Source organism: Eschrichtius robustus, chromosome 12 (genome assembly GCF_028021215.1).
Source record: "Eschrichtius robustus isolate mEscRob2 chromosome 12, mEscRob2.pri, whole genome shotgun sequence".
Taxonomy (NCBI): domain Eukaryota; kingdom Metazoa; phylum Chordata; class Mammalia; order Artiodactyla; family Eschrichtiidae; genus Eschrichtius; species Eschrichtius robustus.
Window position 1 is genome coordinate 16431869 of NC_090835.1, and position 20686 is coordinate 16452554.

The 20686-nt window shown below is 41.4% G+C and overlaps 1 protein-coding gene and 1 long non-coding RNA gene across 2 annotated transcripts in view; one reads left to right on the top strand and one right to left on the bottom strand.

Moving 5' to 3' along the window:
• Positions 1 to 6735: 6735 nt before the first annotated feature.
• On the bottom strand, positions 6736 to 19240 carry LOC137773046 (uncharacterized). The gene is made up of 3 exons (XR_011075628.1): positions 19148 to 19240; positions 10583 to 10653; positions 6736 to 7239 (listed from the first exon to the last, which is right to left on the bottom strand). It is a non-coding gene; the product is annotated as an uncharacterized lncRNA (long non-coding RNA).
• CNTN3 (contactin 3) overlaps positions 14755 to 20686 on the top strand; it is a 310295-nt gene continuing 304363 nt past the window's right edge. Inside the window, exon 1 of the mRNA XM_068557391.1 lies at positions 14755 to 14816. The gene's annotated coding sequence lies outside the window, so the exon portion shown is untranslated. The remainder of the gene's footprint in view (positions 14817 to 20686) is intronic.

The following is a 20686-nucleotide window of genomic DNA, read 5'->3' on the forward strand; positions in this document are numbered from 1 at the left end:
ATATATAGTGGAGTGAAAGATATGTGGAATGAGCCAAAGATAAGTGGTCAGTTCTATCTGACTGAGAGTTAGGAGTGTTGGTAAGAACTACTTCTCAGAGGGGCAACCCTTTATAAATTCACAGGAGCAAAGCAAAATACAGATTTCACTACCAACTACAATCTAGACCATCAAGATACACACAAGACACAGACAGTTTAAAGACAAATGCAGACTAAAAGATTCATGCTATTCCAACAAATATGAATTATGTACCAACTTTGTACACAGAATCCTGTGCCAGGCTCTTAGTAGATACATAAATGAATAGAACGAAGGTCCTGTCCTCCAGGTAATTGGGACAATATTGTAAGGCTTAAACAAGCACATCATAAAAAAATATAAATATCACATAGGCAAGGTATAAATAGGACTTGAACTCAAAAGGTTACTACTATCTAAGGCTTGCACACAACAACACTAATTCAAGGCAGAAGATAATGAAGACTCAGTGTGAAGTTCAGAACTTGCTATGAAGGTTTAGAGGAAAGTGGCTTCTGGAAAGTTTCAATAAGAGAGAGATAATTTTAAAGGTGTTGGAAACAGAAGGCCAGAGGCTGCTCCCCTTTTTTGAGGCTTTCAGGATATTAAAAAAAAATGTTAATGCCAAAAGTAGGTTATAAGAGTTGTGGTATATTTTTAATGTTTTAATGTCTTTGCATCCTATTTTCTACTGGGGGATGCACTGCTTAGCAGAATTATACCTTTCATAAATGGCTTTTGGATAGGTCAATGGGGGAGGCAACCAGAAGGCTGTACTGAGATGCCAATTTGACTGCTACACTACAGTGAGTGTCTGAGTGGCTTAATGCAATTGGGAGGTCCCAGGTGTCAGAACAATTATCTTACCCTCCTTGCTATGGGATGTTCAGTATATGATTAAACCTACGTTGAATATATAATTAAAAATCTCAAGAGAGGTTACAGCCACGAAACTCTGGGCTAAAGTTAAGCCTTTAACTTAACAGAGACCCAGTCTCCCTAGAGACAACCATCTTTGGGAATGAGACTTGATTTCAAGACTAGGTTTTAGACTAAGAACTGGTAGAAAGATTTCCTGAAAATCTTATATGGCTGACTGCAGTCTCTTGGGAAGAGGACTATATCTCCCTAGACCATGCTTGACACTCATGACCTCCAACTAGGTACAGAATCTCCACTACCATTCCCTTGTGCAGTGGCTGATAAAACCAAAGAGGTCTCCACAACAAGTTGTTTTAGGGAAATAGGAGAAGATAAGAAACGTAGGCTATGGCTTCTGATGGATGTCTGTTGTTACTTCCTGCCCAGCCTCAACTCTCTATTTGTTTGTCTACAAGATCTTACTTCTCCTATGAGTATCACAGTCAATGCGGTTGCAGGGAGCTGACTCCTACGTCTATGCCTAGGTCCAAGGGTGGGACCATGACTCAAGTCCATCAATCATAGCATCATCTCCTCTGGTTCCAGAGACTGGATCAAGGATAAGCAAGTAACCTAAGGTAGGCCAAGGAGTACAGTGAGATTTCATTCTGGAACTTCTTTTGGAACTGCTGGGATTAAGAGCAGTCTCATTCAGATACCCTTGAACCATTAAGGATGTAGGCCTGGGGCTGCTAGGAGTCGCCAAATGGTGAGAACAAGTTTGACACTGAATTTAATGCAAAGGATAATAGAGGCAAAGGAGAAGAGAGAGGCAAAGAAGAGAGGCAAAGGAGAAGAGAGCTGATGAGATGATTTAAGGCTCTGGATCTAGCTTTATCTAAGGCTAACTCTAGCTCTGGATTTTTGGTTCTATGAACATATATTCCTCCTTTTTGTTTGAGTATCTATTATTTGGTACCCAAAGCATCCTAATGCTAATAGAATACTAATGAGAACCATCATGTAAAGTTGAGGAATTTATATTTAATTTAGTCGGCAGTTGCAAGTTTCTAGAATTTAAGGTATGGGGCGGTTGAGGAAGAGGTGACTATGCAATGAATTTGCTCTAAGTCAACTATAATTTATTTCAAAAAAAAGAGAAACAGAGAGTTAGGTGGATAATAAGAGTGTTAAAAGGATAAATGAAGAAAGTCTCTGTGGACTTACTTCATGTATACGTTAAAATACTTGGGAGTCCTCCAGTCTCTCTTAGAGTTTAATCATGCAGGTGCATGTGAAGAGGGGAAGTACATCATACAACCAGAGGTGTCCTGTTCATAGTACATACCTATGAAATCATCTGTAATTGCGTGTGTTTCAGAACAGAGAGCAGATCACATTTAAGGCAGACTCAGAAAGCAACAGGGCTTTCCAAATATCTCATCTACAAAACATTGTAACAGATGCAGGAGGTTGGAGGCTTTGACAATTCTATTTAACAAGCAGTAAAGGGAGAAATAAGGAAGGAGAGATACATTTTCCCCTGTTCTCCCAGATTTAATATCCAGAATACTTCCTGACCCATTGTAGCCCATATGCCTCTACCCACTTCATGTTTTAAGCTCAAATATTTTATTCTCAGATTGAGGGTAGTCGAACCAAGTGGTTTTCCAGTTTTCAGGATGAAATGTTTACCACAAGCCAGAAACCATTTTAAAAGTCACCTACTACTTTCCCATGAGTCCTGCAAGCAAACAGATATGCTATACAGAGAAAATGCATGTATCTTACTGCCGACAGTTATCCAAGTAGAAGGGGGAAAATGGTATATTGGGAAAAACAGGTCTTTAAAACAGATATTTATATTTAAAAATCTATATTTAATCTGGGAGGGGGAGAAAATAAATGATTCATGGAATATAAGAGAGACGTCTCTAAATTGAAATAATTGTTCTCGTAATACTACTCTTAGCCGGTATTTTACAGACATGCTTCCTTTATATTGTTTTTGGAAATGGGGTTTTGTTTTTGCATTGATGGGTCTCCGTCAGTGATGAGATTCCCTATGACTATTCATTACTTGTTACAGCTCAGTCTCTGGTGAGCTGTGAATATTTATGAAGGCTGTTCCTTTTTTGATTGGCTCTGATCCTGGTAGCCTTTTTAAGAGTAAGGTTTACAGGAGATTTGCACTCTTGGTAAACAGGGCAGCATACCAAATACAGGGTAGAGTTGGAATGTTTTCAACAAAAGCAGCACCTGGGAGTATTAAAACTTGGAAGAATGTGTGTAGCCCCCAGGCTGCTTTCGTGGAACGTATGCCAGTTTTGAGATTCTGCCATTTCTTCCTTAAAGTTAATGATCTAAACGTTAAATGCAAGAACCCTCTAAAAAAGAGTGGTGGCAAAAAGAGATTAACAATGCCGAAAAGGCAGATTTACCCTCAAAGGCTCTATCAGTGAATCACAAGGCCACATGTCTAAGAACCCTATCATCATTTTTTAAACACGCGGTATAAAAATTGTTCCCTAAGAAAAAGACACCAAAATCAATGGCTACACTAATTTAAGACAAGAGAGAAATGCATAGAAATGTGTGCAGAAGAGGGAGGGTATGACTGCTTGTGGAATTATATTGTTCTCTAGTAAGTATTAATTGCCCGAGGCTTGTTAGATAGCTTTGGAGGTCCACAATGTAGATTGTGGCTAGTTTCCAGTAGCAAACTTCCGACATGAATCGAAGAAAGGACACTGGAAAAATAAAGAAAAGGAAAGAAAGGAAGGAAGGAAGGAAGGCAGGAAGGAAGGAAGGGGAGAAGGGAGGGAGGGGAAAGGGGATGAAATATACTCAGGGACACAGTGCTTACCTATTTTATACAAGAAAGGAATCGATTTTTAGTGAGCCAAAATTTGGATATAAGAGCTAAAAAATGATAGCACTATTTTTTTATACATCCCCAGTTACCTACTACACTGAATGTCTTTAGCTATCACGTGAAAACCTACATACAAATCCAAGACATTTTTATGCTAGTGGGAGGGCAGAGTTAAGTTCGAAAACTACAGTTATAGGCTTACAACAGCTTTGCCAGGGGCTTCATGGTGGCGTGACCTATGCGGTTGCCCTGCTCTTGGTTTAACGCTATGTTGTGGCTGCCTTGAAATTCTTAATAACTTTATCTTTGGACTTGTGTTTTGTTTTATTTTTATTTATTTTTTAATTAATTAATTAATTTATTTATTTATTTCTGGCTGTGTTGGGTCTTCGTTTCTGTGCGAGGGCTTTCTGTAGTTGCGGCGAGCAGGGGCCACTCTTCATTGCGGCGCGCGGGCCTCTCACTGTCACGGCCTCTCTTGTTGCGGAGCACAGGCTCCAGACGCGCAGGCTCAGTAGTTGTGGCTCACGGGCCCAGTTGCTCCGCAGCATGTGGGATCTTCCCAGACCAGGGCTCGAACCCATGTCCCCTGCATTGGCAGGCAGACTCTCTACCACTGCGCCACCAGAGAAGCCCTGGACTTGTGTTTTGTTAATGAAATCCACTGGACAACAGAATATGTGCTTGCGCAGAGGAGATGCGTGCAATCCTGGCGTCGACAGTCCTTGTTGTGCCATTCACAAGTGTTCTTGAAGGCCCACAGTCACAGACTTCTGGTGCACTCACTATGCCTGGGAATTCTGCAAGAATCAAACTTAAAGTAAAAAGTAAGCTAGTTACATCCACAACTGAGTAGGCAAGGTGCTGATAGCCCTGAGAGGCCACATTTTGCATCAGAATCAGAATTTTGCTTCCGATGCAGAAAAAGAGCAATGGCATTCTGAGAAATCCTAACAACCAAAGAACACTATTATATCCTTTCTTATTTGCTATTATTCCCTGTACTAAACAATTTTCACAAATGTGAAAATTATGGCACAGGAGGAAAGTGAAAGATAAAGCAACCCACGCATCCTTTTCCTTTCAATCCTTCCTCATTCATCAATAAGCCGAAAATAGAGAGTTTTGCATATCAGATAAAATAACAACAGCTGAGTTAGCTTTGTCCGGCATTTCCATTGTTCTGGGAAGAACAAAATACATATGCATGTAGAAGCTACAAAACACAAATTGTATAATTTCGGTGATACCACATATGAGTTAAATGCTCTTATATTTGCATTTAAAACTGGCATTGCACAACATAAATATGCATGTTAAAATTCATGCTAAAAATTAACATTTTTAATTCTCCTTTATTTAGAATGACATTAAACAGAAAATAAAGAACATCACGACAACTCAAGAGAGATCAACTGTGGGAAAAAGAAAAAAGCTACATTTATAGACAACACTTTTTTCCTGTGTTTCGAACAAGGGGTCCCGCATTTTCATTTCACACTGAAATTATGCCACAAATTATGTCACCCACCTTTAGTTATGTATAAAATACACTGGCTGTCCATAGGGGGAGAGATCTTTCCTCTCCAATCATCTGGGTAGTATTATTGTAATCCACCACCTTCCTTTTATTATGCATGTTTTCCCTGCTAAGAATCCTGAGGATGTAAAAGCCAGAAATAGCCCCAAAGAAATTTGCCTAGTGGTCAAAATAGGACTAGCCAAAATACCAGTAATGCTTATTTCTAGAAACTAGCAATCTTTGCTAACAGAAGTAAGAAGCCCTCTCTCTCCACCAGTGGTATTTCTATTCATGTGACTCACTAACCCTTAATTGTTAGGTTACCTCTGTTTTGTGATTTTAAATGTCAAAAAACATCTCACTTGATAACCTTCCCGATGCTTTCGTAATTGCACATGTGCATTTGTGGGTCTAATTTGTGTTAGCTGGGGTGTCAGATACACAACAGTCATATTGGGGATTATAATTTATAAACTTCTAGACCTGCTCTGAAGTTTCACACACATTCATGCTATAACCAGAATATCCTCGTTAACTGGAGAGTCACACTGCAGTTACTTATTTTATCATCTAAAATGGCTCACTGGGAAGAGGGCTGCTTCCTCAGCTTTTGATTACTAGGTTGTTTTCATCCATGTGCAAATCATGCCTATACTTGTCTTCCCAGCGATTGTGATAATTGTGATAATAGTTTGAAAATGATTAAGAGTCACCTGAAGTCTCTTTGAATCTCATTTTTAAAATAGTTTGTAGTGTAGGAACATTTCATAAATACTGAAGAAACAACTGGAAGAGATTGTTTTATGGGAAAATATAGTTGGGAACTTATCACCTTGACAGAAAGAGTGAAGAAAAAGAAAGTCACCTCTTCCTTTCATTGTTTTCAAGTATTAAAATGTTTTGATTATAGTGACTGAATCCTGCAGCAATTGAACTTGGCTAAAAGAGAAAATACTGGAGTATTGTGACTCAGTATTTTATGGACCATGATAGAAAGAATGTAAGCAAACAAATGCTTGGACTAACAAGTGGCAAAGTCTAATCCTTGAAACTATAATGACCCAAAGAAATGTTTCATCCAAATAAGTGCTTTGAATTTTTCTCCCTGGCTTAATGACCGAGGTGGGGCAGAGGGAGGAATGGAAGGAGGCAGAATATTTGCTCTGGCACTGTCAGTGAAAATGGCTATTAATTTAGAACCCACCCACCAATTCAGCTAGTTGACTAAATGAGATGAAAAGGAGGAATTACAAACTGCTGGCCAGCCTACTCTTTGGATCCACTAAGAAGCGCTGTATTCATTTGCTAGGGCTGCAGTAACAAATTATTATAACCTCAGTAGCAATTTTTTTTTTATAAATTTATTTATTTTTGGCTGTGTTGGGTCTTTGTTGCTGCACGCGGGCTTTCTCCAGTTGCAGCAAGCGGGGGCTACTCTTCATTGTGGTGGGTGGGCTTCTCATTACGGTGGCTTCTCTTGTTGTGGAGCACGGGATCTAGGTGTGTGGACTCAGTAGTTGTGGCTCGCGGGCTCTAGAGCACAGGCTCAGTAGTTGTAGCCCACGGGCTTAGTTACTCCGCAGCATGTGGGATCTTTCTGGACCAGGCCTCGAACCCGTGTCCCCTGCATTGGCAGGCAGATTCTTAACGACTGCGCCACCAGGGAAGTCCCCCTCAGTAGCTTAAAACAATAAAAATTTACTCTCTCACAGTTCAGGAGGCCAGCTGTGCAAAATCAAGGTTATCAACAGGATGGGTTCCTTCTTGGTGGCTCAGAGGGAGCAACTGTTCCACGCTTCTCTTCTGGCTTCTTGAGATTTCTGGAAATCCTTGGTGTTTCTTGGCTTACAGCTGTACAATGCCAGCCTCAGCCTCCACCTCGCATGGCTGTCTTCCCTCTGTGCCTCTCTCTGTGTCTTTTCAGGGCGTTCTCCTCTCTCCGTATGTCCAAATTCCCCTCCTTATAAAAGGACACCAGTCATTGGATTAGGGCCCTCCAATTCTGTAAAACCTTCCCTTAATTTAACTAATTCCATCTACAAAAAACTGATTTCCAAATAAAGTCACATTCACAGGTACCTGAGGATAGGACTTCATATCTCTTTTGAGGGGACACATTTCAACCCACAATGCTTCTCAAACTTATCTGCATACTAGAATTACATGGGCAGTTAAAAAATACTGATACCTGGGTATTGCATCCCAGAGATTCCGAACTAATCAGGAAGAGGTAAAACCAGGGCACCCAGATTTTTTAACTCCCCGAAGTGATTCTAACGTGAGGCAAAAGTGTCAGAACCACTAGAATAAAGGATTCTAGTTGTCAGTTTCTCGAAAGGATATTTTAGCATAATGAAGGGTGTGCATTTCAGTGAGAAAAATCTCTTTTCCTTTAATCATATTGACAAAAATGAAAAAAAAATGGAAAGTAGGTGATCAAAATAAATGGCATGTAATCAAAAAGAATTTTAGAAATTTACCACTTGACACATGTTCATTCAGTGAACATTTTAATGCATGTTGTGTGTTGGGCCCTGTGAGAGGTCCAAAAGTGGTCATCAGAACCTTAGAAATCAGCTGCTTTTCCTCCAAACTCTGGAGGAAGGAAAGGTTTCCTTGCGTTTTGGCCAGTTGTGAGTAGGTGTGGAAATTATTCCTTCCCTAAGACACTGCCCAATTATTAGTAAATAGTGGAAATAGAAAACTTAATGTTACATTAAGTTATTAAAGAAAAAGCACTTCACTGGGGTAAACTGGCTGAAATGTAAAACAATTTCTTACATTTCTTTCTTCAGAGCCTAAAAGACCCACTTCATACAGATGCCTATAAATGTTGTCAAAATACTATTCACCATACTACCTTGTAAGCTCATTAGGAGCTGATGATAGCAACTAAATCAACACAAACTTGTTCTTTCTTGTCTCTTGGTCTTCTGTACAATGGTTTCTACCTAGCATAGATTTACCTCAACTTACTTTGTGTCGTTGTTATGGACTGAATGTTTGTGTCCCCCCAAAATTCATACGTTGAAATCCTAACCCCCAATGTGACAGTACTGTGGAATGAATTAAAGAAACCTCAGCTGAAATTGGAGTCTGTGAAGGTTTGTAGGGGGAGCTCTCATGCCTGCCATGCGTGGTCATTTACTACAAATAGGAAAAGACACATGCCTACATCTCAGGGAGGAAGGGGTTGCCTATTTTACTGTCTAGCAGGGAGGAGAAAATGTAACTCTGCCCTTAGACAGCCCAGCCCATCAGACTGTAGCAGCTCAACCAATGAGAAGCCTCCATACTTTGTACTCCCAGCTTCCTCCAGTGGACTCTTTGGTTATTACAGCCCCTTCCAAACCACCTCCCCCCCAACACAAAAAAACAATTCCTTATTAAAGCAGGTTCCCCTTCCTTGTTCCCTGGATTTGCCTATGATCCACCATAGTCTGGGTATCCCGAACTGCAATTCCTCTATTTCCGCATAAACGCACTTTTGCTGGTAAAATAACTGGCTATTATATTAAAAACTTGACAATATTAAAAGGTAGAGCCTTTGGGAAGTACTTAGATCATGAGGGTGGAGCACTCATGAATGGGATTTGTGCCCTTATAAGAAGAGACCAGAAAACACACTCTCTCTCTCCTCCCCCACCTCTTTCTCTCTGTCTGCTCTCTGCCATGTGAGGATACAAAAAGAAGCCACCATCTACAAACCAGTAAGAGGGCTTTCACCAGAACCCAACCATGTTGGCACCCTCATCTTGGATTTCCAGCCTCCAGAAGTATGAGAAATAAATGTTTGTGGTGTAGGCCAGCCACTCTATGGTAATTTGTTCTAGGAGGCAGAGCTGACTAAAACAATCTTTGTTTTCATTCTTTATCCCTCATCCAAGATACTTATCCGGCTAATAACAGTCATCCTCTATTCATAAAGAAACAGTTTTTGTTTTTCATTCTCAAACTCCCCTGTGAAGAACTTTATTTCACCTTAAGTTTAGAAAAACTCCCTTTGTCTCACCATATCAGCTAAGATTTTTTAGATATATAAGCATTTCAAAGATACACATAGAGCAGAAGCCCAGTTTTAACATCAATATATTTATTACTGTCAAAAAATTTGCATCATAATAACAGTATGAGCAGAATGAAAATATAAATATGTAAAGGATGTTTTTCTGCATTTCAGCATATGAAAAAAAATCTTCATTTTTATTCCAAGAAATATTGGCAGTCTTGGGGAAAACATTTTAGACAGACAAACCAATAAAATACTTATTAAAACCCACACTAAAAAAAATGATGAGGTAAATTAATGAAAGGCAAGTTACTTTGTGCAAAAGCCCGTATTTTCAATGAAGTGACATATGTACATAACCTCTTTTTCAAAACATGATCATATTTAAATAGGAAAGACAGTGTTATTCCCATTAATATTGGGAAAATACCCCCCATAAATAGAGTTACTAAATGGGAAACTTACATTGCTTGTGTATAGTAACATACATTAGGGGGAAGGGCTCTTATATGTAGCGTTCTTCAGCTGTTGTGTAATAGGTTTTCAATTCAGGAGCTCTGAACTTCAGGTGCCCTCATTTCTTCCTCAGGGTGCAACCACCTCATTCCTACCAAAGTGCAACCGCTAAGTACATCTGTGCACACCCTCTTTACCAACTCTCTTAACCTTGTCAGTCTGTTGCCATTTCAAATTTCCATGAAATCTACTGTTAAAAAACTGATCAAGAGGCGTCAGTGCTTTCTGATCAAAAAGAGCACAGGTATCAGGTGGTCACTATCTCAGCTCTGCCACCAGTGAACTGGGAAAAGTTACATAATCTTTCTGTGCCTCAGTTTCTTCTTCTGTATAGGAAATTAATATTTGTTGAGATTTTACTTTGGACTAGTCACTGTAAACCTAGAAGAAATAATTCTAAGTCAAAATCTATGATTTCATAACTAAGCAATTCCAATATTGTTTTTTAACTTCCATTAATTTCCATCCCTAAAATTTGGGATGTGCCAACTGGATTATATGTTAACATGAAAACCTAGCTCTTCGAAGTCTGGTCTCTGGACCAGCAGCTCCATGCATCGTTTGGGAGCTTGGTAGAAATGCAGAGTCTCGGGCCTCACCCCAGACCTGCTAAATCAGAATCTGCATTTTAACCAGATTCCCAGTTGCAGGCACATTAAAATTTTACAAGTGTTGGACTGGATGGGTAGCAAAATCCACTTAACCTTCACAGGGATGCACAGAAAGCAGAGAGTCTGGCACTGGACCCCACAATTCGAGGCCAAGCCTTGCTACTTACAGCTTGTGTAATCTTCAAACAGAGAGCTTCCAAATACATGAGTTCACTTTTCTGTGTCTTAGTTCCTTCATCTGTAAAAGACAGTAAAACAATAGTTAGTTACCTCCTGGGGTTGTTTTAAGGTTGCAAAGCACTGGGTATAAGCAATGAGTACAGTGCCTGGCACACTGGAAACTCTTTCAATCATTAAACGAACATTTACGGAATCTGAATCATGTGTGGGTCAGATATGTGCTGAGGGCTGTGAACGCCACAGTAAACAAACAAAGAAAAGACCACACTTTCATGCAGCTTGCATTCTAGTGAGGGATTCTGGCAACAAAAAACATGTAAAAAATAGGGTCACATAGGGATATGTTCTGTGACATAAAGAGAATGACAGCAGAGCTATTACAGACAGAAAGTTTGGCAATCACCTTTAGAGGAGAAAACAAGTGAGTAGACACTTTAATTAGTTATATTTGATTAACACCCAGAGCTAAGTTCCAGGCACAGTGCTAAGCATTTTACATGCATTCATGTTTCCAGAATCCTCCAGTTTGACCCTCTTACCAGAAAAATGGAGAACTTGCTTGAATAAGGGTATTCAATGGACAAACATTTAAGGTGAAAGTTTCATGGAAGATTTTTTGCCTGTTATCCAGTTACTGTAACAACTTTAATTTTTACTCCCGTTTGGATGCTGAAAACTTACTACTGCTCTTTAGCCTGACTCAAGGAACCTCTCAGAACCACCCACACCAGCACTAGAGACGACAATTCTGTATACTCAATAATATAATCTTTACATCTAGATATGTACTTGGGGACAGTAACATGGCAAAGTCCATAGGACTGACTTACCTTTCCACCCATGGAAACTGAAAGACTCCTCACCTCTTTTTATAGAAATGGGTATGTTTAACTTAGTTAACTTGGCTACATTCCAATTTATACTTTTACCGAAGAATGTCAGTCTGTGGGTTTAGTAGATATTTTTCTTCATTTCCTTCTGCTACACAAGAAACAGGCAAACAAATAACTGTTATGTGGTGTCAGTGGCATGAAATAGCTTCTATATTCCAACACAGATGGGGTATCTTAATAATGGGAAGATGATCTCACACTTTAAAGTGCTTTGTTATAAAATGTGCCATATAAAAAGGAAGTTATTATTCTTAGTTATAATACCCTAAAAAAAGGATTTGCCATCTAAATGGCTGCTGAAACTTAACTGCAGAATTGCTTATAATGCTACAATCAGTTGAGGCCAAATTCAATAAAAACTCCATCCGGCATTCACACTGAGAATACCCACATGTGCCTTTAATTTTTCTTTTTTTTAATTTCCTGGGCTTCCGGCCCAGAAATTGGATGGAAATTTTATTTAAACCTGCTCTTGTGTATCAACTTTTGGTAAATATCAGGTCTTCAGTTGACTCACATTATGCTTTACATTTTGAGCAAAGGGAGGAAATAAAATGATGCATATCTCCTTATATACATGTACTTATACACCTCTTACCTCTTCTGACTATGAAACTGTGGCTCACACGAAATGGTCATCATTACTGCTGCAAATTTAGGATGTCCTCCCTTCTGCTGCGACCATAGATTCGAAATTTCACTAAGTTCCTTTCCAGCGCTAATCAGCTTTCACCAGCACAGGCAACGAATGTAATCTGAGCTTGGAAATGACTAATTATTTGGAGACGGCAGTGGGGGGTTCAGGTTTAGATTTCTCTCCCTCTAATTTAAAGCAACTTCTCTCCTGTCTTTTTCCCGTCATTTTGCTGCCTGGGGACAGCTCCTCCTCCTTGATTAAAATGCTCTTCCCCTTCCCATTACATAGGGTCTATGTTTATGTATGTATTAGAAGGATAATGCATTATGAGACATCGACTTGAAAATATTCAGAGAAGAGGCACTCCTGTGATGGATGTGGGCCTGGCAGTAATTGCACCTGCTAGGTGCAAGGCATGAGCATAATTTGCATGGAAAGTTTTCTCAGTTCCTTCCAGAATACACCAGTTCTACCCAATAAAACATTTTGTCACACTCAGGGGGTTTGCCAACATGTTCCCAGATTGCAAGCAAAAAGATTATTTACAGTAACCAATAACAACTGAAACGACCATAAACCACAGTTCCGTACCTGTTCTATTTTTTTCTTTTGCTAAGTACAGAGACCTTAAGGAGCCCAAATTTACAGCAATTTAATTCGCACAGGAAAAAGCACATTATTTTTATTTATAGTAGTGAGCTCCATCTATCCTTGCCTCTCCTCTTTTGAAACATAAATAATCCCATCTTTTTTTTTTTTTTTTTAATCCAGCCATTACTTTGACAGGGAAGAACAGTTTTCCTGATAAAGTGAGAAATAGGATAAAAGTGGCCAAGATCAGACAAAGTTACCCAGTGTATCCCAGGACACTGCTGTGTGCTCAAGGGGAAAGGAGACATCACTGCCGAAATAGTTCTGGGGGAAACCCCACCTCACTGGACCCTTTGAAGCAGTTTCTTTCCGCCAGCAAGAAGGACTGGGGCCCTCCATGCGGGCTTCAGTGTAGGCAGCAGTGCTCTGCATCTTACTGACCTGGGTTTTCTACCTGTTATCTTTTAAGCCCCCTGAAGGAGAGTTTTCCAAAAGTTCAAATTCCATTCTGAATTGCAGGGGACTAAACAGGAGCATTTATTCCTGGGAGAAATGAGCAAAAATGAGAACGAGCAGCCAAACAGCTATTTCCCTTAAAACCCCTCTCAGGTCTTTTTGGCCCTGGCTGCTGCCTTTGATGAGTGGTTGTGTCCCTCTGACAGTAGGAATCAGAGAGAGGAAAGGAGAGAAGAGGGGACAGGGCTGGAAACCCTTGTTTAAGTCTAATTAAGCAAACAGGAGTAGATTTTTTTTTTCTATAAAGTAAATTTATGCTACATTTTAAAAACAACGTCAAAGAATTATAAAATTCAGCCCCAATTTCAATTTTATTCACAAGGACTGTTGTTAACAGTATCCTGGGTCATCCTTCTAGAAATGGTGAATGCATAAATATGCATGCGCACGTGTATATAAGCAAAAAACTGAAAATACTTTTCCTGAAACTTCTTCCTCCTAGTAATACCTCTTGAAAGTCATTTCATGCCAATACTAGTAGATGTACCTCCCTCTCTGTAGGTGGCTGCATTATATTCCATCCTATGGCTCCACTATACTTTAATTAGCTGTTCTTTTAATGATGGACAGACAGGTAGGCTGTTTTTTCAATTAGAAGTAAAGCTGTACTGAACAACCTTTGCACAGGTATGGGAAGTAAGTCTAGCCCAGCTGTTCAAACCACGGGTTTAGGACTTTAACAGGCTTTCATTCAAGCCTAGGTTGTCCAACCAAACACTGTCTGTATGTATTTAAGACAATAAAGGCGATAAGATCTACCTCATAGGGTCCTTGTAAAAAGACAAAAAAATTAGTGATTATTCTCATAACTTACTCATTTCAGCCTTAGGCAAGTTAATTTCCTCATCACTAAATCAGGGAGTAATAATAGACCCAGGGGTGCTCTGGGGACAACCAAGAACTAATTCACTTAAATTGCGCAATCCGCTACCTGGTACGTAGCGGGCCCTTAATAAATATAGCCTTTAATATTAAAATTGCCCATCTTTGCGCACTTGTGGGAGAGCAGCTGTAGGAAGCTTTCCTAGAAGTGGAACTCCTACCTTTAACCCGTGCTCCCCGGGGCCCGACTGTGCGCGCACAAGGCCACCCAGCGGTGACACGCTGACCGCCGCCCCCTCTGGAGCCGCGCCCAGGGCCCTGCGGAGGCCGAACGCACGTGGGCGCACGCTGCCTGAGCGCAGGGCGACGCGGGGTCCTGCCGGGCGCAGGGGCGCAGGGGCGCGGAAGCGCGGGTTGGTGGGGGGGCACGGGGGCGGCGCGAGGCGCGGGACCCCGTTGGCTGCTCCGCCGCGCTCCCCGCCCCTCCCTCCCGCCCCTCTCCCCTCCCACCCGTGCCCGCGCCGGAGCGGAGGAAGCGCAGATAGCGCTCGCTTGGCGCCAGCAGCGGCCACAGCAGACTGGCACGCAGCGGCGGTGGCGGCTGGCGGGCGGGCGCCGCGGGCTCGGCCGGGAACGGCGCGGACCGGGGGGCTGCGGCGGCGGCGTCTCGCGCGGGCGCGCACGGCTGCCCATCGAGCCCCGGCGATCGGCGGCTGACCGGCCGGCGGAGCTGGCACCTGGTGAGCTAGCTGCAGGGACCAGGTAGGTTGGGCATGCCCGGCTCCTCTCGCCGGTCCGGGTACTGGGATGAGCCATCTGCTGGGGCAAACTTTCCGCACTGGCTTCACGGCTCCTCAGCCCCAAAGTTTGTTTGCGGGGAAATACACTCGACGGGTTGAGAATAAAAGCTGCCTCTCCTGGCTGTTTTGCTTGGGGGAGATTATTTTTCTCCTTCTCGGGAGAGGATTGGTTTCCTGATGGGAAGACTCCGCATCCTCGACACGAGCGTGGGGTAATGCGAGGTGGGTTCCCCTGGCTTGTCCTTAGCTCAGCGGATTTGGCCAGGGAAAGTTGGGAGAAAAAAAAAAACAAAAGTTGTTCACTGTAAGGGTGCAGAGGAAGAATCCCAGGTCCATGGTGCAGAGGGTGGAAATGAGATAATTTTTTGCCAGAAACCCCCTTCCTGGCTTCCAGCTCTAAGGATGCCAGGGTGGAGAATGCTTCCATTAGCGATCAAGTTTTCCGAGCTGCATTTTCTTTCCACTTTCAAATCTGCAGTCTTGGATGGAATGCCCCGTTGCGTTTATTTGCCAGGTTTTCTCTGATGGGCTGTGGTCCAGTTTAATTGAGATCGGCCCCTGTTCTTGGCTGCTTCTCCGTTCTCTAAGGAGCTCTGCAAGGCTAACCAAGCAGGTACCAGAATGTCGAGAGGTCGAGATCAGAAAACCAGGAAGTGCCAACTGGGCACTCCAAATCACAGAACCTTGGGGAATTTTTTTTTTTTTTCCTTTTTTTGGTTTGTTTGAAATGAACAGCTTCTGGGCTCTGCTTGTGCAAAGCTCCGCACGGCTCGCCAGTCCTTGTGTCCTTTCCTGTATTGCATTTGCGTATTGATTTACAACACGGAGATGCGCCCAGAGGAATGATTTAATAACAAACGGTGACCGCTATGGGGAGGAGAGCAAATCTCCGTTCTGAGCCGAAGGGAGGGGAACAGACAGAGCTCTGGGAAAGGGGTGGAAAGTCTGTTCATCTCAAACCAAGATGTGGGGAAACAGAGCTAGAGAAAGCAACAGACAGGAGTTGTGTCATGTGCAGGAGGGCGGTCAGAAACCCCAGCTCATACAGTGAGTAGGTAAATCCAGAAATAATTTAAAAATGATTAAGCAAGAATAACTGGAAAAAAAAAAAGTAGGAAGACTGTACGTGCTGTGGTTTCTGTCTGCCCCCACAGAGATGAATATCACACCAGCTGAAAAAGAATCCTGATCTGTTAATAGATTAAAAACAGGAATTAATCAGAACAATGATTCAGAGCCCTTCAGAGATTGAAAGGAGTAATTGCCTTTGAAAGAGCTATTGCCTCTCAATATTGAAGTCAAATGTGTTACTTTTGCCTTGTTAGCTGTGTTTACTAACAGTCATAGGACTTCGGCTGCTATAACCTGGTATCTGCGTCTGTGGTTTTAACCCTTTGTGAGTCATGGTACTAGGGAGGAAGTTGTCTGCCGGTTAATATTCATACCCATTTGAGCATTGTTAGCAAAATGCCTAATACGTGCCAGTTTCTGATTACAGTAAGACAGGTTCTTGTAAATGTTGTTCATAAAAGATGTCTGATTGGGTTCAGCCTCCTTAATGGAAAGACTGTGCCAATTCTAAAAATAGTGGCTTCAGGAATTGCTGATCTTTGAATGCTTGCTTGAAGTCAGTTGAGAGTCAACATGTGGTTTGAGGACCCTGGAAAGGATCCATATCCACCAGGGACATAGAGCAAATTGCTGCACTTTTTTTTTTTTTTTTTTTACATGAAAGGTGAGGTTGAATACATATGTGTGGCCCTCCTATCTAAAGATGGGATATCGGAGGCACTGAATGGCTAATTGATCTGCAGGGGAATAGATTCAGGCAGTGGCTGCCTCAGACAATAACATTCAGCCCCACGTCCTGCTTGCTGTCTGGATGTCATTAATGTCAGCCTGAAGACATGAAGGCATTAGTTCATTTCTCCAGGAGAACTCTTAAGTTTTAAATATCCTTCACAACACAACCAAGTAGCCCAAGTGTTCCTTAAAATGGCAACAGAACATTTAATAGGACCAAAGTGCTGAGCAGTTTCAACTGGAGCAAAAGATTAGCTGCGGACAACAAGCTGCAGCCTTTCCGTTGCTGATTTATGTTCAATTTTATCACTGTCACATTTCATATATGCCTAGTTATTACAAACTAATAGCCTCTTCGCTCTGCTGGCAAAATATGTCTTTCTCTTTTGTAAGTTCCTAACTCCTTCTCATGCATTCAGTACACATCTTCCGGCTTTGTTTTAACTACGTAATTTAAGTGTCCAACTTGAAGTTCTCATTAGCTCTTAATATGTTTTGTGCTGAAATAGTATATAAGTATAATTGCCCCTTTCAAACTGCCAGATCTATATATAGTTCACTATATTGTTGCAATGCCACCAGAGAATTGTATGACTGGTTCAATGTTCTGTGTTTTCCAGTCACCAGTTAGTAAGTTGTTAGCAGTAAAATAGTGTTAATTTTATGCATTGGGAGATATTCAGATGGCAGGAGGATTTATTGATGCTGTGCATGTTTGCTTGCCATCTCTGATTTAATGATCACCACCAGTCCATCTTTAATAAGGCTTCTGATCTTAGGGAGTTACTTTGTCTCTTTGAAGGTGGGCATCTCTGAAGTGCTGCCATGGTTTTAATAAGCATTTATTAATCACTTAATGCTGGTGGACTACTTCCTTTCTTATGCTTGATAATAATGCATTCGATAATACCCTGTTCGCAAAGATATTTGGCAGTAATTAGCTTGTTGGAGCCACAGAGCATTTTAAGATAGAACATTGCTTTAAAGTTGATGGGTTACAGATCTTAGTCTCAGATCTAATTTGTATAAAAAATTCAGAATTGGATCACGTGTGCTAAATGGTTTTTGTGAAGGACACCCCCAAGTGTCCTCCTCCCCCCCCCCACTCCCCTTCCCCACAACGGCATAGTCTTATCTCCTAAACACTATGGAACATTCTTTTTGAAAACTTGCTGCACTAGAAGTGTACTTTTTTGTTGAAACTTTGTATGCCAAGTTTCAATCCATAGTATGGTTTTATTTCCCCCCTTTTTATGTGCATGTTGTAAACAAGAAATAAGGCTTTGTAATAGAAGTGCCGGCAGAACTTTATTGCATCTCAAACAGCTCTGCTACTTGGAATGTAAATATTTGTAGAATCTTTACTGTGCAAGAAGCTGCCTTGCAAAAAAGTGAGAAAAAATGACTGTTTTATTAAGTAGGATAAAATAATTCAGAAGGTATGCATGTTCCTTATTGCAGACATATTGACATTTTAAGAAATAGATTATATATGTTACAACAATTCCATAGCACTCTCTTAGGTGCCTTTAGAACTCAGACTATAAATTTTCTATGTTCTAAAACAGAACAAATTTGTCCCATTTGTTTTTCTAAATCTCTTGACTTTCAATGCCTTTCAAATGTTAAAAGATGAGCTCTGTAATTCAAAAAGCACTTTGATTATATTTCTTATAAATAAGCCTGACAGTATACTATTTTTAATAGGAGAAAGAATTCTTGGGATCATTGCAGTACTTCAGAAAATCTTATTTTGGGAACTAGTGCGACTCACTTCTCCTGTCCTTTTGATTCTAGCTCTGAAATATTTCTCCAGTTGGCCCACTTCCCTCCACATCCCCTCACATCATCCTACTCCAGGTCACCACCTTCTCTCCTGGGACAACTGCGCTGGCTTCCCTGCCTCCTTTCTTACTTCTTTCCCCAAATCATTCTCTGCACAGCAGTCAGGGCAGTATTTTTCTTTCTTTTTTTTTTTTTTTTTAATTTAGTTAAATTTAGTACTCCTCTCCTTCAAGCACTTCGATAGCTTTCTGCCACATTCAGAACTATTCAGTATTACCTAGAGAGCCACATAGGATTTAAACACCGCCTATCTATCCCTCCAGCATCATCTCCTCCCATGCTTTTGGGAATAACAACTTAGTAGGCTTTTCATTATGTCTGTGGTTTTGTTGACCTCCTTCCTACCTTAGGGCTTCTTCTGTTCCTTTGCCTGGTAGCTCCCTTCAGCCTTTACCCCCAAACACACAAAACATGCTTGTGTGTGTGCATGCACGCACGCACACACAGAGGAACACACATTACAAATTCTGACTGGTGTTCATTGCTTCTTAGCTCACAGTTTAAATATCAGTTACTAAGAGAGGGCTCTCTTTCATTTCCTTCCTCCTCTAGATTAGGGCACCTCTGTTACGCTCTTTCTGTTCATGTCCTCCGTAACTTTCTGCTCATATTCCTCCTCATCGTAACTTGGAACTATTTCCTTACCCGATTCCTTGTTGACTGTTCTGTAAGCCGTCTTGTAAGCAGTTACCACATCTGTTTTACTCGCTACTGCAAAGCAGCTCCTATCACAGTACCTGGCTCACAGTGGAGTTTGATCCACCCATGAGAATTGTGCTTTTGGGGGTGCTGAGTTTGCAACATGTGACTGGGCACCCCTGTGACCAAAGATCCTGTCAAGAATGTCCCTGTTCAGCAGAATTCTGCAGCTGGCTTTCAAAGGGTTCTTTCTGTGGCTTCACCCATAGTCTCTTAGATCTCTAGAATATCTACTACTTCAGACTTATTTTGTCAAAATGGAATTCATCATTTTTCTTCCCAGGCTGGTTCCAGTTTAGGTGATCTCTTCTTTCTTTGATTCTCATTGTGGTCCTCAAGGCAAGTGACACCAGTGGTCTTCAGCACCATCCTCTTCCTTTGTTCTGTAACCAGTCAACTGATTAAAAATACAAGAACTTTTATTTGGGTTATTATGCACCAGCTTAGGGTTCAAGCGCTTTATTCGCTTTACACTTCTTACCTAAATGCAGCAGATTAAGAAATGATCCTCCTCCCCACACTCCCTTTCTTGCTCCAGTCTTTCCAACACACGGTGCTATATTAATCCATCTTGTCATTGGACACCCACTGCCTAGAGAAAAACTGCCACTGATGCAGCCTGTCTACGTGAGACTTCTTCCCCTCGTTCTCCTCCATATAGAGTGTTCCAAGTACAGGCACCGTCTTTAACTTTCCTTACAATTCAGTGTAACACTTGTGGCTTCAGGGTCCCTGCACCCATGGGTTCCACCCCAAGCCCCTCATTCCTGTCTCAGCTCATCTCTACCCTCAATTCACTGTTACTTCTGCCAGGAAAGCTCTTTACTTTTAATCCTGCCATTTGCCCAGTGGTACCCACCCATCTGTTCCTCCAAGAAGTCTTTACTGTCCTCCCAGACTAGATTTGAGCCCCATGCTGTCTGCTCTCACCTGTATTTTAAAATGTTCTTCTTTAGAGGGAGAATGGATTAGAGTTTAATTAACACTGTACGTTTGTTTAATATCTGCCTTTCCTGATAGTCTGTGGGTGGAGTGGAACACACATATTAGGATTTTGGTAAATATTTGTGGAATGAAAGAAAGATAGTCAGATTCTACTATAGTTATATTAGGGCATCTTCTTTTGGACTTAAAATTATTTTAGTGTATATTTAAAGATTTTTATTTTATCTTGCACAGTTTCTGGGTGACAAGTCATTCATTGACAACAGATGACTATCTTGATATAGTCTGCATTTAGAAAATTCTCTGACAGACCTATGCCCTAAAAAGAAGCATAAGCTAGGGACTTCCTTGGTGGTGCAGTGGTTAAGAATCTGCCTCCCAATGCAGGGGACACAGGTTCGAGCCCTGGTCCGGGAAGATCCCACATGCTGCAGAGCAACTAAGCCCGTGCACCACAACTACTGAGCCTGTGCCCTAGAGCCTGCAAGCCACAACTGCTGAGCCCGTGTGCCACAACTACTGAAGCCCACATACCTAGAG